The following is a 14,614-nucleotide window of genomic DNA, read 5'->3' on the forward strand; positions in this document are numbered from 1 at the left end:
ACAGGCACAAATAAATGAAGCCATGGCAGAGATGGAGGCTGGCGCGGCACCCGGCTCAGCAAATTAGAGACTACAGAGCGTGGAAAGCTGCACAGCACACAGGGCACGGCCATGGCACAGGGCGACGGGGGCAGACGCTGCTTGGCATGAACACATTCAGGTTGGGAATGCAGAATTCATCTGAAGCATCTCAGCCGCTCTGTAGTTTATTGTCAATAGTAGAGATTTAAAGGGCCGGTAGCCTGAAGTTAGCAGCGTGATAGGACTTGTGTGTGATACACGACAACAGAGAGACCACAGGGGCAGCGAGTGTCCCTGTTCTAGTCCTGATGATTAGACAAGCGTGGTTCCTATCCTGACCACTGGAGAGCGCGACATAATGACGGTATAGTAGCTTTACACCATATACAATACACACATACCTAGCTGTGGCAAAACTACCACTCCCATCATGCCTGGACAGCCAAAGCTTTAGCACACATTCAGCTTCAGCATGATGGGAGTGATAGTTTTGCACCAGCCGGAGGGACGGACTTTGACACCTGTGGAGGGATTATCTGGTGACAATGGCGTCCATCACAGGTGGGATATACAGAAGATGAGAAGATGAACAGTGAACTAAGTGACCATGACCGGGGCCAAACAGAGAGACCACTGGGTCAGAGCAGCTCCAGACACTGAGGGTAGTAGTACCTAGATACTAGCCACTGACCGGCAGCAGAGATCTTAGGAGCTGGCAGGTTATAATGGAGCCGGGGGCGCTGTGCTCTGGTATAGCCAGTAGATCTGATGTGTCCCCGGTCAGGCAGAGGGGGGTGGGCTACTCCTAACAGCGGGGGGCTCGGTTACACCTGTTGTCTCCTGGCCTGAGGCTGGGTCAGTGGTGGCTCTGATCTTATAACACGGATGGATGAGGCCCGAGCTCTGCCTCAGGCACAGAACAAATCCCAAATATAAGCCCCAGGCTGTGTGCACAGCGAGCGGAGGAGGAGGACACAGGTGAGGAGGGGAGGATGAAGCTCAGACGGGGGAATCCTCTCATCAATCATTTATACACAGATTAGAGATGGAGAGAAACATGGCAGCACTCCGGACAGTGCGACAGCCGCCACCCCAGAAGAGACAGCCACAGAACAAACTCAGCTCCACTACATCACGGGACGTATCAGCTGCTGCTGGACCCTCACTGAGCATTGTACATAGCTAGTCCTGCTCTCAGCTGTATCCAGTGTAGACAATGCTCTGTGAGATCCAGACTGATACATTGTACATAGCCAGTCCTGCTCTCAACTGTATCCAGTGTAGACAATGCTCTGTGAGCTCCAGACTGATACATTGTACATAGCTAGTCCTGCTCTGTATCCAATGTAGACAATGCTCTGTGAGCTCCAGACTGATACATTGTACAAAGCTAGTCCTGCTCTGTATCCAGTGTAGACAATGCTCTGTGAGCTCCAGACTGATACATTGTACATAGCTAGTCTTGCTCTCAGCTGTATCCAGTGTAGACAATGCTCTGTGAGCTCCAGACTGATACATTGTACATAGCTAGTCCTGCTCTGTATCCAATGTAGACAATGCTCTGTGAGCTCCAGACTGATACATTGTACATAGCTAGTCCTGCTCTGTATCCAGTGTAGACAATGCTCTGTGAGCTCCAGACTGATACATTGTACATAGCTAGTCTTGCTCTCAGCTGTATCCAGTGTAGACAATGCTCTGTGAGCTCCAGACTGATACATTGTACATAGCTAGTCCTGCTCTGTATCCAGTGTAGACAATGCTCTGTGAGCTCCAGACTGATACATTGTACATAGCTAGTCCTGCTCTGTATCCAGTGTAGACAATGCTCTGTGAGCTGGTCCTGTCCTCAGCTGAGATGTACAGGATATAAGCTGTGCTGCCATCTTGGAGGCCATTTGGACTCCCTCAGGGGGGAGGATGAGAGGCCGTGTGTATCTGCCGGTTATGGGGTCACAGGCCAGAACTAAGTGGATTAGGATGTAGCGGTGCTGAGGTCATCCCTCCTGCCATGACAACGCTGTGTCCGCTCCCTGGGTCGGCCTTCATCCTGGTTATACAATAGTTTTATTCTGGTGGGGAGTCATGGGGCGGGGCCTAGAGGATCCACGCCCCTCTGGGACACACAAGCTCTAAGCTCCGCCCCATTGACTCCGTGCCCCACCGGAATAAAACTTTGAACCATAATACCGACTCCGGGAGCGGACATGGCAACTACTAGAAGATGCTACCGGCGGTTTGGGGTGGGTGATGGCCGGCACAGATTCGCTTTAAAGGGGTTGTCCAGGCTGTGAATACCATGAACCCTTTTTTTTTTTTTAGGAACAGCGCCTCTCCTGTCCTCAGGCCGAGTGTGGTCTTGCAGCTTAGATCCTCTGAAGTGAATGGAGCAGAATTGTAATACCGCACACAACCTGCGGACAGAAGTGGCGCTGTTTTTGCAAGAAAGTAGCTGTGTCTTTCCCCATCCCGGATGGCTGTCCAGGCATGATGGGAGTTGTAGTTTTGCCACAGCTGAAGGGACACAGGGTTGGAAATCAGTGTCATATAGGAAGTGACAGCATCAAAGCCCTTGTGATGTCATAACAGTGAATGTGTGTAATGGTAAGGGTCAATTTACACAGAAAGATTATCTGACAGATTATCTGCCAAAGATTTGAAGCCAAAGCCAGAAACAGACTATAAACAGAGATCAAGTCATAAAAGAAAGTCTGAGATTTCTTCTATTTTCAAATCCATTCCTGGCTTTGGCTCAAAATCATCATTTAGGCCATCATTTAGGAATTCTGTGATGTCATAATGGTGATCAACTCTTAAAGGGACAGTACACTGGTTACTGAAGGAATTCCCCTTACCTAGTGTATTAGAAGATGCTCCTCAGGACAGTTTTACACACCTGCAGTCCTATGTAACAATCATATAGTGATAGCAGCAATCCCAGCTCTGCTACACCGAGAGCTGATCTGTATATACTGCTGCACCGAGAGCTGATCTGTATATACTGCTGCACCGAGAGCTGATCTGTATATACTGCTGTACCGAGAGCTGATCTGTATATACTGCTGTACCGAGAGCTGATCTGTATATACTGCCGCACCGAGAGCTGATCTGTATATACTGCTGTACCGAGAGCTGATCTGTATATACTGCTGTACCGAGAGCTGATCTGTATATACTGCTGTACCGAGAGCTGATCTGTATATACTGCTGCACCGAGAGCTGATCTGTATATACTGCTGCACCGAGAGCTGATCTGTATATACTGCTACACCGAGAGCTGATCTGTATATACTGCCGTACCGAGAGCTGATCTGTATATACTGCTGTACCGAGAGCTGATCTGTATATACTGCTGCACCGAGAGCTGATCTGTCCCCACACAGCGGAGAACCTGTATATACTGCTACACTGGACAGTATTACACACCTGCAGTCCTATGTAACAATCCCAGCTCTGTCCCCACACAGCGCAGGGCCTGTATTTTCTTCTATTACAGGCTCTGCAGTGTGTCTGGTGTGTTCGGGGCTCACAGTCTAAGATCCGCACGTGCAGCCATCACTCCTACACAATATGGGACACATAAACCATGGGCAGCACCTGCCGGCCACATCTCGCTCAGATTAGGAAACCTCTATGTGATTTACAGTCTGTGTTCCATCATCTGCCAGACACTATTCAGACTTGCAGACCGTTTTCACCTGTCAGAGCTGCACTTTGTGCTCCAGAGCTGCTCATCAACCTCAAGTCAGAATTGGAAGACGCTTTCTTCGCATCAGCCTAATCTTCTGGTTATATAAACATGGCGTCAGCCACATATTACCAAGATAATACTGCCACATAGAGCCCCATAAGTCAGTGACACGCTGCCGTACAGATCATACAGCCATAAACCGATAGGAGAAGACAATTATACCTAGTGATAGAAGCTGCTCCCCCTAGTGGCAGCTGCAGGATGACAGAACTACTGCAAATTACAGACTGAGTGAGGGCTGATCTGCGGGATCACTGATCGTCTACAGAGGCTATTACACAGCTGGCTGACCGTCCATCAGCCATATCTCCTATACACAGGGAGATGTGCAGCCCACAGGCCAGCATTATTAAAGGGGTTGTTAATAGAGTCGATCCGAACCAGAATGTTCGGCATTTGATTAGCGGCGGCTGCTGAAGTTGGATAAAGGCCTAAGGTTGTCTGGAAAACATGGATACAGCCAATGACTTTATCCATGTTTTCCACATAGCCTTAGGGCTTTATCCAACTTCAGCAGCCACCGTTAATCAAATGCCCAACGATCGGGTTCGGATCGACTCGGGCATGCTCCAGGGACGCTCATCTCTAGTTATTAACCAATAATTATTCTTTCAAATCAACTGGTGCCAGAAAGTGGCAGATGTTTGTAATTTACATCTACAGTATTTAGTAATCTCAATTCCTGTAATTTACATCTACAGTATTTAGTAATCTCCATTCCTCCAGTGTACTTATCAGCTGCTGTATGTCCTGCAGGAAGTGATGTATTCTCTCCGGTCTGACACAGTGCTCTCTGCTGCCACCTCTGTCCATGTCAGGAACTGTCCAGAGCAGGAGAGATTTCTATTGGGATTTGCTGCTGCTCTGGACAGCTGTGTCAGACTGGAGAGAATACACCACTTCCTGCAGGACATACAGCTGCTAAGTACTGAAAGAAAACATTTTTTGGTGAAAAACCCCATTAAACATGTCAGAAGTGGGCAAATAGCCAACAAGAGATTTGTCGGCTGACTGATGTCCCTGTTACACCGGGCGATGTGATAGGAGAGAAAATTCACCCATGTGACGGGACCACAGACCAGAATCCTCACATAAATACAGACCCCAGAACACTAAATGCATATCCCATATCAGATCCATACTAAATTCAGATACGCTAGGAGTTGTTGTTCTGCAATGACTAGAGATCTACCATCTGCGTCCTCCAGTTTATACAACGGCCGTTCTTTTCATAATGAAATGATTTGCATTGAAGTCAATGCAAACAACGGCCGTCGTTTCACACAATGTATTAAACAAAGGCCATTGTTTGCCACCGTCCTCGAAATAATGATCATGTCAGTTATTTCCGGTTGTTGTCCATAGACTTCAATGCAATTTTTTTGTACATTATGTGAACATAGCCAGGTGAATGAGATTACTACAGCGTAGGAGCTTGCAGTCCATGTAACCTGACGTATCCGGGGTCAGTGGGGACTGTGGTAAGTGGTGGCCGCTGCAGTGGCAATCTGCCGATGCTGCCTGGCGGCTCCCGATTCTCGTCTCCTGGTCGTGTGTTACACACTTACTGTCCCTCGGCACACAAGCTCTAATAGATTATTTGCATGAATTGTTGCTGCCCTGAAGCGACGGCTCGCAGACCCCTCTCCGCTCGCTATTACAGAGACATGGAGAATGATTAATCCCATGATGTCTCGGTGAACTGCGGACGACGTCTTTATTTCCACAATCTTTTACATAACGCCGGTCAGAATCATGAGCACCTGTCACAGCCGATTAGCATTGTCTGGCGGTAAAGAGCGAACATGTTGCACATCTCGACCACCACTAACATGTACTAGACAAGGCGATAGGAGCCAGGAGCACAGGGGTCTATGAGCAGTGAGCCCCTCCTGTCCTACCATGTGAATGGACACCGTGTAATACTTCATGCAGCCTGTGGAGGTGCTGTAGAGAGACACTCTCAGCCAGTTTTACCCACAGATCACAGCTGAGGATCCCTGCAGGAGGACGCTGCCATCAGCTTAGGATCCTTCTAACAAGAAGGGGCTAGATAGCCTAGATACCCATCGACCCAAGTTATAGAACAATGACATGCCATCATGCTAAATGATCATAAGTGATCATAAGAACGAGGGGACATAACACGAGATTAAGAATGTCAACCATAAAACACAAACTAGCAGCATATCTATATCTATATCATCGACTGAGCCACATAGGGCCTAGATCCCCGACTGTCTGAGATCCCTGAACGGCTGAGCCACCTGATGGGGCTAGATCCCCGAGCGGCTGAGCCACCAGATGGGGCTAGATCCCCGAGCGGCTGAGCCACCAGATGGGGCTAGATCCCCGAGCGGCTGAGCCACCAGATGGGGCTAGATCCCCGAGCGGCTGAGCCACCAGATGGGGCTAGATCCCCGAGCGGCTGAGCCACCAGATGGGGCTAGATCCCCGAGCGGCTGAGCCACCAGATGGGGCTAGATCCCCGAGCGGCTGAGCCACCAGATGGGGCTAGATCCCCGAGCGGCTGAGCCACCAGATGGGGCTAGATCCCCGAGCGGCTGAGCCACCAGATGGGGCTAGATCCCCGAGCGGCTGAGCCACCAGATGGGGCTAGATCCCCGAGCGGCTGAGCCACCAGATGGGGCTAGATCCCCGAGCGGCTGAGCCACCAGATGGGGCTAGATCCCCGAGCGGCTGAGCCACCAGATGGGGCTAGATCCCCGAGCGGCTGAGCCACCTGATGGGGCTAGATCCCCGAGCGGCTGAGCCACCTGATGGGGCTAGATCCCCGAGCGGCTGAGCCACCTGATGGGGCTAGATCCCCGAGCGGCTGAGCCACCTGATGGGGCTAGATCCCCGAGCGGCTGAGCCACCTGATGGGGCTAGATCCCCGAGCGGCTGAGCCACCTGATGGGGCTAGATCCCAGAGCGGCTGAGCCACCTGAAGGGCCTAGATCCCCGAGCGGCTGAGCCCCCGGATCAGCCTAGCCACCTGATGGGCCTAGGTCCCTGATCTTCTGAGCCTCCTGATGGGCCTAGATCCCTGATCGGCTGAGACACCTGATGGGCCTAGATCCCTGATCGGCTGAGACACCTGATGGGCCTAGATCCCTGATCGGCTGAGCCCCCGGATCAGCCTAGCCACCTGATGGGCCTAGGTCCCTGATCTTCTGAGCCACCTGATGGGCCTAGATCCCTGATCGGCTGAGCCCCCTGATCGGCTAAGTCACCTGAAGGGCCTAGATCCCCGAGCGGCTGAGCCACCAGATGGGGCTAGATCCCCGAGCGGCTGAGCCACCAGATGGGGCTAGATCCCCGAGCGGCTGAGCCACCAGATGGGGCTAGATCCCCGAGCGGCTGAGCCACCAGATGGGGCTAGATCCCCGAGCGGCTGAGCCACCAGATGGGGCTAGATCCCCGAGCGGCTGAGCCACCTGATGGGCCTAGTTCCCAAATCAGATGAGCCATGCAACCTCTTTGTGTCAATAAAAGGCTGTCAAGAAGAGACAACTACTCTAACTAGAATGTCCTAATGTCATGGGAAGATACTCTCTAAGCCTCTGCATTCTAGGACTGGAAGTGAGTCCGTTCTCCCAAGGTTGATGTGGATATTCTCCAGGTAATTAGATTTCCTCCAGCAATACAAATGTTTGGTTTAATAATGAGCACCTAACAATCCGCCCCAGGATGTGCAGTAAAGTAATTAGATTGTAAGCTCCACGATGACAAGGCCTGATGAGGAGTAATCGGCTCCGCAACTTGTGTCACCACAATATAAATAGAATGAAAAAATGTCACTAATCTCCAGACAAAAAGGTGACAATCAGTGCCATAGAGGAAGCCGACCGGGACAAAGCCGGCGGGAGAATTAGGCAAATAGTGCAGGTGGATTGTTAGGAGAAATCTGGAAGTTCATGTCTCTAATTACAAGGAAAATGCGTCTCTCAGCTCCCTGCCGGTATGTGCCGCGGGGAAGAGGCAACTAAATGAGGAAGCCGCCCGGAGGAGGCCGAGGAGTTGTATAGAGCCGGCATGACGGCTGCTGCTGGAGACTGAAGCTATTCACCGACATAGCAACCGCAGGCACGGTGACAGCAATCTGCAGGATGTGCGCCCCAAGAACACGGAGAGAACACGCCGCTAATGAGGGGAGACCGGTAACCAGCGCCCATTGTGCAGGATACGGAAATATATTATATGGAAGTATAATGGTGCAGGTGTAATTGTCCTGCTTGTTTCTCCTTCTTTCCTCTTATCTCATCTGTTATAGACGAGCAGATTCCTGGTTATAGGGGGAGCGAATGCCGGAATATTCCACATCATCATCAACAAAAAAATTCTACTGAGATCTCAGCAAATATTCCAACTCTGGATCATACACCTGTGCCCCAATGCTTTCCCTTCAAGATCATTTACATTTTCCAAAGAATTCTCATAGACCAAATATATTTCCCAAAGATCCCCTCTGACCACCACACATCGACGCACCAAAGATCTCCTCCCTCAAGACCACACCGAGGCCCCAAAGATCTCCTCCCTCAAGAACACAGACACCCCAAAGACCCCTCCCTCAAGAGCACATCGACACTCCAAAGATCTCCTCCCTCAAGACCACACCGAGGCCCCAAAGATCCCCTCCCTCAAGACCACACGAGGCCCCAAAGATCCCCTCCCTCAAGACCACACGAGGCCCCAAAGATCTCCTCCCTCAAGACCACACGAGGCCCCAAAGATCCCCTCCCTCAAGACCACACCGACACCCCAAAGACCCCTCCCTCAAGAGCACACACCGACGCCCCAAAGATCTCCTCCCTCAAGACCACACCGACACCCCAAAGATCTCCTCCCTCAAGACCACACCGACACCCCAAAGATCTCCTCCCTCAAGACTACACCGACACCCCAAAGATCTCCTCCCTCAAGACCACATCGACACCCCAAAGATCTCCTCCCTCAAGACTACACCGAGGCCCCAAAGATCCTCTCCCTCAAGACCACACAGACACCCCAAAGATCACCTCCCTCAAGACCACACTGACACCCCAAAGATCACCTCCCTCAAGACCACACACCGACGCTCCAAAGATCTCCTCCCTCAAGACTACACCGAGGCCCCAAAGATCCCCCTCCCTCAAGAGCACATCGACACCCCAAAGATCTCCTCCCTCAAGACCACACCGACGCCCCAAAGATCTCCTCCCTCAAGACTACACCGAGGCCCCAAAGATCCCCCTCCCTCAAGAGCACATCGACACCCCAAAGATCCCCTCCCTCAAGACCACACCGACACCCCAAAGATCCCCTCCGACCACCACACATCGACGCACCAAAGATCACCTCCCTCAAGAGCACACACCGACGCCCCAAAGATCACCTTCCTCAAGACCACACCGACGCCCCAAAGTTCACCTCCCTCAAGACCACACCGATGCCCCGAAGATCTCCTCCCTCAAGACCACATCGACACCCCAAAGACCCCTCCCTCAAGAGCACATCGACACCCCAAAGACCCCTCCCTCAAGAGCACATCGACACCCCAAAGATCTCCTCCCTCAAGACTACACCGAGGCCCCAAAGACCCCTCCCTCAAGAGCACACACCGACGCCCCAAAGATCTCCTCCCTCAAGACCACACACCAACACCCCAAAGATCTCCTCCCTCAAGACCACACCGACACCCCAAAGACCCCTCCCTCAAGAGCACACACCGAGGCCCCAAAGATCAGCTCCCTCAAGACCACACACCGACACCCCAAAGATCCCCTCCCTCAAGACCACACCGACGCCAGAAAGATCACCTCCCTCAAGACCACACCGACGCCCCAAAGATCAGCTCCCTCAAGACCACACACCGACGCCCCAAAGATCCCCTCCCTCAAGACCACACACCAACACCCCAAAGATCCCCTCCCTCAAGAGAGCACACCGACACCTCAAAGATCCCCTCCCTCAAGACCACACCGACACCCCAAAGATCAGCTCCCTCAAGACCACACAGACACCCCAAAGATCAGCTCCCTCAAGAGTACACACCGACACCTCAAAGATCACCCTTGTCCAGATCAAACAGACGTCCCAAAGATCACACCAACATCCCAAAGATGCCCCCCCTTCAGATCAGACCACATCCCAAAGGTCACCCCCTCCAGATCAGACCAATGTTTTCTAGAAATGGTCATTATCGATAATTGGCCCATTTAAAGAGAGGTCCTCCAGATCACCCGATATCAGAAGAATCCTTCCACCAGATCATCTCGATATATCTGTAGGATCCACCAGATCACTCTTGACATATCTGAGGATCCCTCCAACAGATCACCTCGATATATCTGAAGGATCCCTAAACCAGATCACCCAGATATTTCTGAGGATCACTCCACCAGATCACCCCGATATTTCCCTTTACCAGATCATACCAATATATCTGAAGGATCCCTCCACCAGATCATCCAGATATCCTAGACTCCTCTTCCAGATGATCCCAACATTCCAATTTTTTTATACAGATCCCGCTGATGTCACAAAAATTCCTTCTCCAAATAATCCCAAAAATATCCTTCCAAACATAACATTGAGATCCCAGCTGACCCGACTAGTCCCCTCCTCTGTGACCTTCCAGCCATTTGTAGACATAGGAGATTCTACATCTCAGTGTAAGGAATCCGAGCCTCAGGCCACTAAAACTGCTCCAGTCTAACAATGGAAACAAAAACATGATGTGTTCTGTGCTCCGTGTATCCACAGTGAGGAATACACACCCTACAACCAGGATGAAAGCAAATACCCAATGAAACATTGCTCACGAGCACCCCCTACAGCACACGTCAGGGCATGCCCCCCCATTGCACTTGAGCGCCCCCTACAGCACATGTCATCTCCTCCATAGCTCACAAGCATCCCTTATAAAGCATGTCATCTACTCCATTGCTCACGAGCGCCCCCTACAGCATACGTCATCTTCACCATAGCTCACAATTGCCCCCCCCACCTACAGCACACGTCATCTTCTCCATAGCTCACGAGTGCCCCCACAGCAGGTCATCTTCTCCATCGCTCACAAGCCCCCCCACAGCACGTCATCTTCTCCATAGATCACGAGCGCCCCCCCCCTCCCCCAGCACGTCATCTTCTCCATCGCTCACAAGCCCCCCCACAGCACGTCATCTTCTCCATAGCTCACAAGCCCCCCCTCCCCCAGCACGTCATCTTCTCCATAGCTCACGAGTGCCCCCCCAGAAGGTCATCTTCTCCATCGCTCACAAGCCCCCCCACAGCACGTCATCTTCTCCATAGCTCACGAGCGCCCCCCCTCCCCCAGCAAGTCATCTTCTCCATAGCTCACGAGTGCCCCCCCTCTCCCTCAGCACGTCATCTTCTCCATAGCTTACGAGTGCCGCCCCCCAGCACGTCATCTTCTCCATAGCTCACAAGCCCCCCCCCCCCCACAGCAGGTCATCTTCTCCATAGCTCACGAGCACCCCCCCTCCCCCAGCACGTCATCTTCTCCATAGCTCACGAGTGCCCCCCCTCTCCCCCAGCACGTCATCTTCTCCATAGCTCACGAGCGCCCCCCCCTCCCCCAGCATGTCATCTTCTCCATAGCTCATGAGTGTCGCCCCCCAGCACGTCATCTTCTCCATAGCTCACAAGTGCCCCCCTCCCCCAGCATGTCATCTTCTCCATAGCTCACGAGCGCCGCCCCCCCCCCCCAGCACGTCATCTTCTCCATAGCTCACGAGTGCCCCCCCCCTCTCCCCCAGCACGTCATCTTATTCATAGCTCACGAGTGCCCCCCCAGCACGTCATTTTCTCCATAGCTCACGAGTGCCCCCCCTCTCCCCAGCACGTCATCTTCTCCATAGCTCACAAGCCCGCCCCTACAGCACGTCATCTTCCCCATAGCTCACGAGCGCCCCCCCTCCCAAAGCACGTCATCTTCTCCATAGCTCACGAGCGCCGCCCCCCCCTCAGCACGTCATCTTCCCCATAGCTCACGAGCGCCCCCCTCCCCCAGCACATCATCTTCTCCATAGCTCACAAGCCCCCCCCCCCCCCCCACAGCACGTCATCTTCCCCATAGCTCACGAGCGCCCCCCCCTCCCCCAGCACATCATCTTCTCCATAGCTCACGAGCGCCCCCTACAGCACACATCATTGGTGTGTTCCTCGGCTTCTCTCCATCTTTCTGCTGAGGGTTGCACTAATATTTGCTGCTCTACAGGAGCTCTGGGGCTAAAATAAGGAAATGAGGACACAGAGCGAGCTCCTCTTCTACAAGGAACAGAGATCAAAGGTTTGGAACACAAGATTGTCCGATCCAGTCGCTGCTTTATGGCTCGCTGGCTTGGCGCCATCTCCTCCCATCTGAAAATTAATTAGTGATTAAAAATAAGGGAAGAAAATTGGCCGGCAAGTCTGTAACGTATCACACAGAAGCCAACAACGTAATTGGAAAAAGGGGGGAGGGGTATCATATATATTAACCAGTTACAGGATGACGTCCGTTATTAGCACATAAAACACTGGTCTCCAACTTGTGGTTCAACAACTCCCAGCAAAGGAATGTCAGGTGGGCATAGGTGAGGGGCTATGTTATTAGCATGCTACAAAGGGAACAAAGGTCTTACATCACTGAGCCAGCAGGGGGCAGTACTGGTGTTAGCCTGGCTCTTAATGCAGCTCTGGATGTGAGTAGAGAGTAACACAAGAGTCTACAGAAAATGCACCAAGCTCCTATTCATGAGGTTGTTCACAGTTCACAGACTATGACGCCCATTGGCAAAGTGACAGCAAGTGGTCTTGGCCGCAATTTTTTTCACCACAGAAGTGTCATGGCTGTGGGATGCCTCCCTGAAAAAAATCTGGCCTAAAGATGTCATCAACGACAACCAGCACCCATGTGTAAATGGTGCCCACCACCACCACGGGGCGGCCGGGTGAATGGTGCCCCCCCCCCACCGGGCGGCAGGGTGAATGGTGCCCCCTCCCACCGGGCGGCCGGGTGAATGGTGCCCCCTCCCACCGGGCGGCAGGGTGAATGGTGCCCCCTCCCACCGGGCGGCAGGGTGAATGGTGCCCCCTCCCACCGGGCGGCAGGGTGAATGGTGCCCCCTCCCACCGGGCGGCAGGGTGAATGGTGCCCCCTCCCACCGGGCGGCAGGGTGAATGGTGCCCCCTCCCACCGGGCGGCAGGGTGAATGGTGCCCCCTCCCACCGGGCGGCAGGGTGAATGGTGCCCCCTCCCACCAGGCAGCAGGGTGAATGGTGCCCCCTCCCACCAGGCAGCAGGGTGAATGGTGCCCCCTCCCACCAGGCAGCAGGGTGAATGGTGCCCCCTCCCACCAGGCAGCAGGGTGAATGGTGCCCCCTCCCACCAGGCAGCAGGGTGAATGGTGCCCCCTCCCACCAGGCAGCAGGGTGAATGGTGCCCCCTCCCACCAGGCAGCAGGGTGAATGCTGCCCCCTCCCACCGGGCAGCAGGGTAAATGGTGCCCCCCACCACCACTGGGCGGCCGGGTGAATGGTGCCACCACCACCACGGGGCGGCAGGGTGAATGGTGCCCCCTTCCACCGGGCAGCAGGGTGAATGGTGCCCCCTCCCACCAGATGGCAGTGTTAACTGTTATTCTGAAAAGATAGGATACTTTAGAGAACAGTATAAGTCCACCTGTGTGTGTACATATGGAACAGCACTACATCTGGCCATTATTTGTCTTCTATATGGAAGATTTTACCAAATGAAAAGGAGGCATTTTTGTCTAATAAGATATGTTAAGTTTCTTATATTCTCTGCGTGTTGTTTCCCGTCAGGAACTGTCCAGAGCAGCAGCAAATCCCCATAGAAAACCTCTCCTGCTCTGGACAATTACTGACAAGGACAGAGGTGGCAGCAGAGAGCACTGTGTCACACTGGAGAGAATACACCACTTCCTGCAGGACATACAGCAGCTAATAAGTACTGGAAGTTTGGTTTGTGATTTACTTCTATGATAAAATCTCCAAACTTTATGAAACCAGTTGATTTGGAAAAAAAAAAAAAAAAAAGAAAGACGATAGTGGACTCTTATTTGGGTCAGCACATTTCCTCCTCCAGTTTTATCCATACGCCCAGAAGTGTTTGCGTTTCATGCCCCCCCTAGTTCTACAGAGCCCTGAAAACACGCTGAGGAGTCCCTGAAATATTAATGCTATTTGCACATAGCGAACAGTAAGAAGCAGCAAAGTAACGAAGAAGATCCGACGGGCGCCAGGCCCAGCCAAACACGTGCTCCTTAAAAGCCGATTCTGCACCTTGGAAGTCTCATAAGCAACAAGACTCATCTGCCGGAGGAGGCTTTGATGTCAGAAACGTGTGCGCCCATGACGGCCCAGGGGACGGCATCACAAGTTTCATGTAACTCGTCTCCAAACTGCGAGCGAGATGTGAGGAGACGCTAAACCTCTGCTGGTATAAGTGTCAGAGTTGCGCACACACCGACTACAGTGTGAACACCGCCAATGAACCAGAGCGAATGGCGGAGAACAGAGGCAAGGCTGGCGGTATGCCAAATCTCTAGCCGATATGAAACACACACATATACATACATACACACAGTGGTCACTCTACAGCCAAAGCTCATGAGAGGCTACATCCATCAGAAGGCTCTTTCTAGAACCCAAGTAATAAGAACAAATATATATTTTGAGAACCACTGGAAACATTTCATGAAATCCCCAAGGAGGTCACCACCCAGTTCTATTATGTAGAACACACAATCCATGTTCTATAGGAGTATGGAGCGGGCTGTGAGGCTGAGCCTGCTCCATACACGGCAGATACCAGCTACACAGCACAGA

The 14,614-nt window shown here is 52.4% G+C and overlaps 1 protein-coding gene across 2 annotated transcripts in view; it reads right to left on the reverse strand.

Moving 5' to 3' along the window:
- The window catches only part of POU2F1 (POU class 2 homeobox 1), a 109,466-nt gene that overhangs the window by 56,123 nt on the left and 38,729 nt on the right, over positions 1-14,614 (reverse strand). The window lies entirely within an intron of this gene.

Source organism: Dendropsophus ebraccatus, chromosome 11 (genome assembly GCF_027789765.1).
Source record: "Dendropsophus ebraccatus isolate aDenEbr1 chromosome 11, aDenEbr1.pat, whole genome shotgun sequence".
Lineage (NCBI taxonomy): Eukaryota > Metazoa > Chordata > Amphibia > Anura > Hylidae > Dendropsophus > Dendropsophus ebraccatus.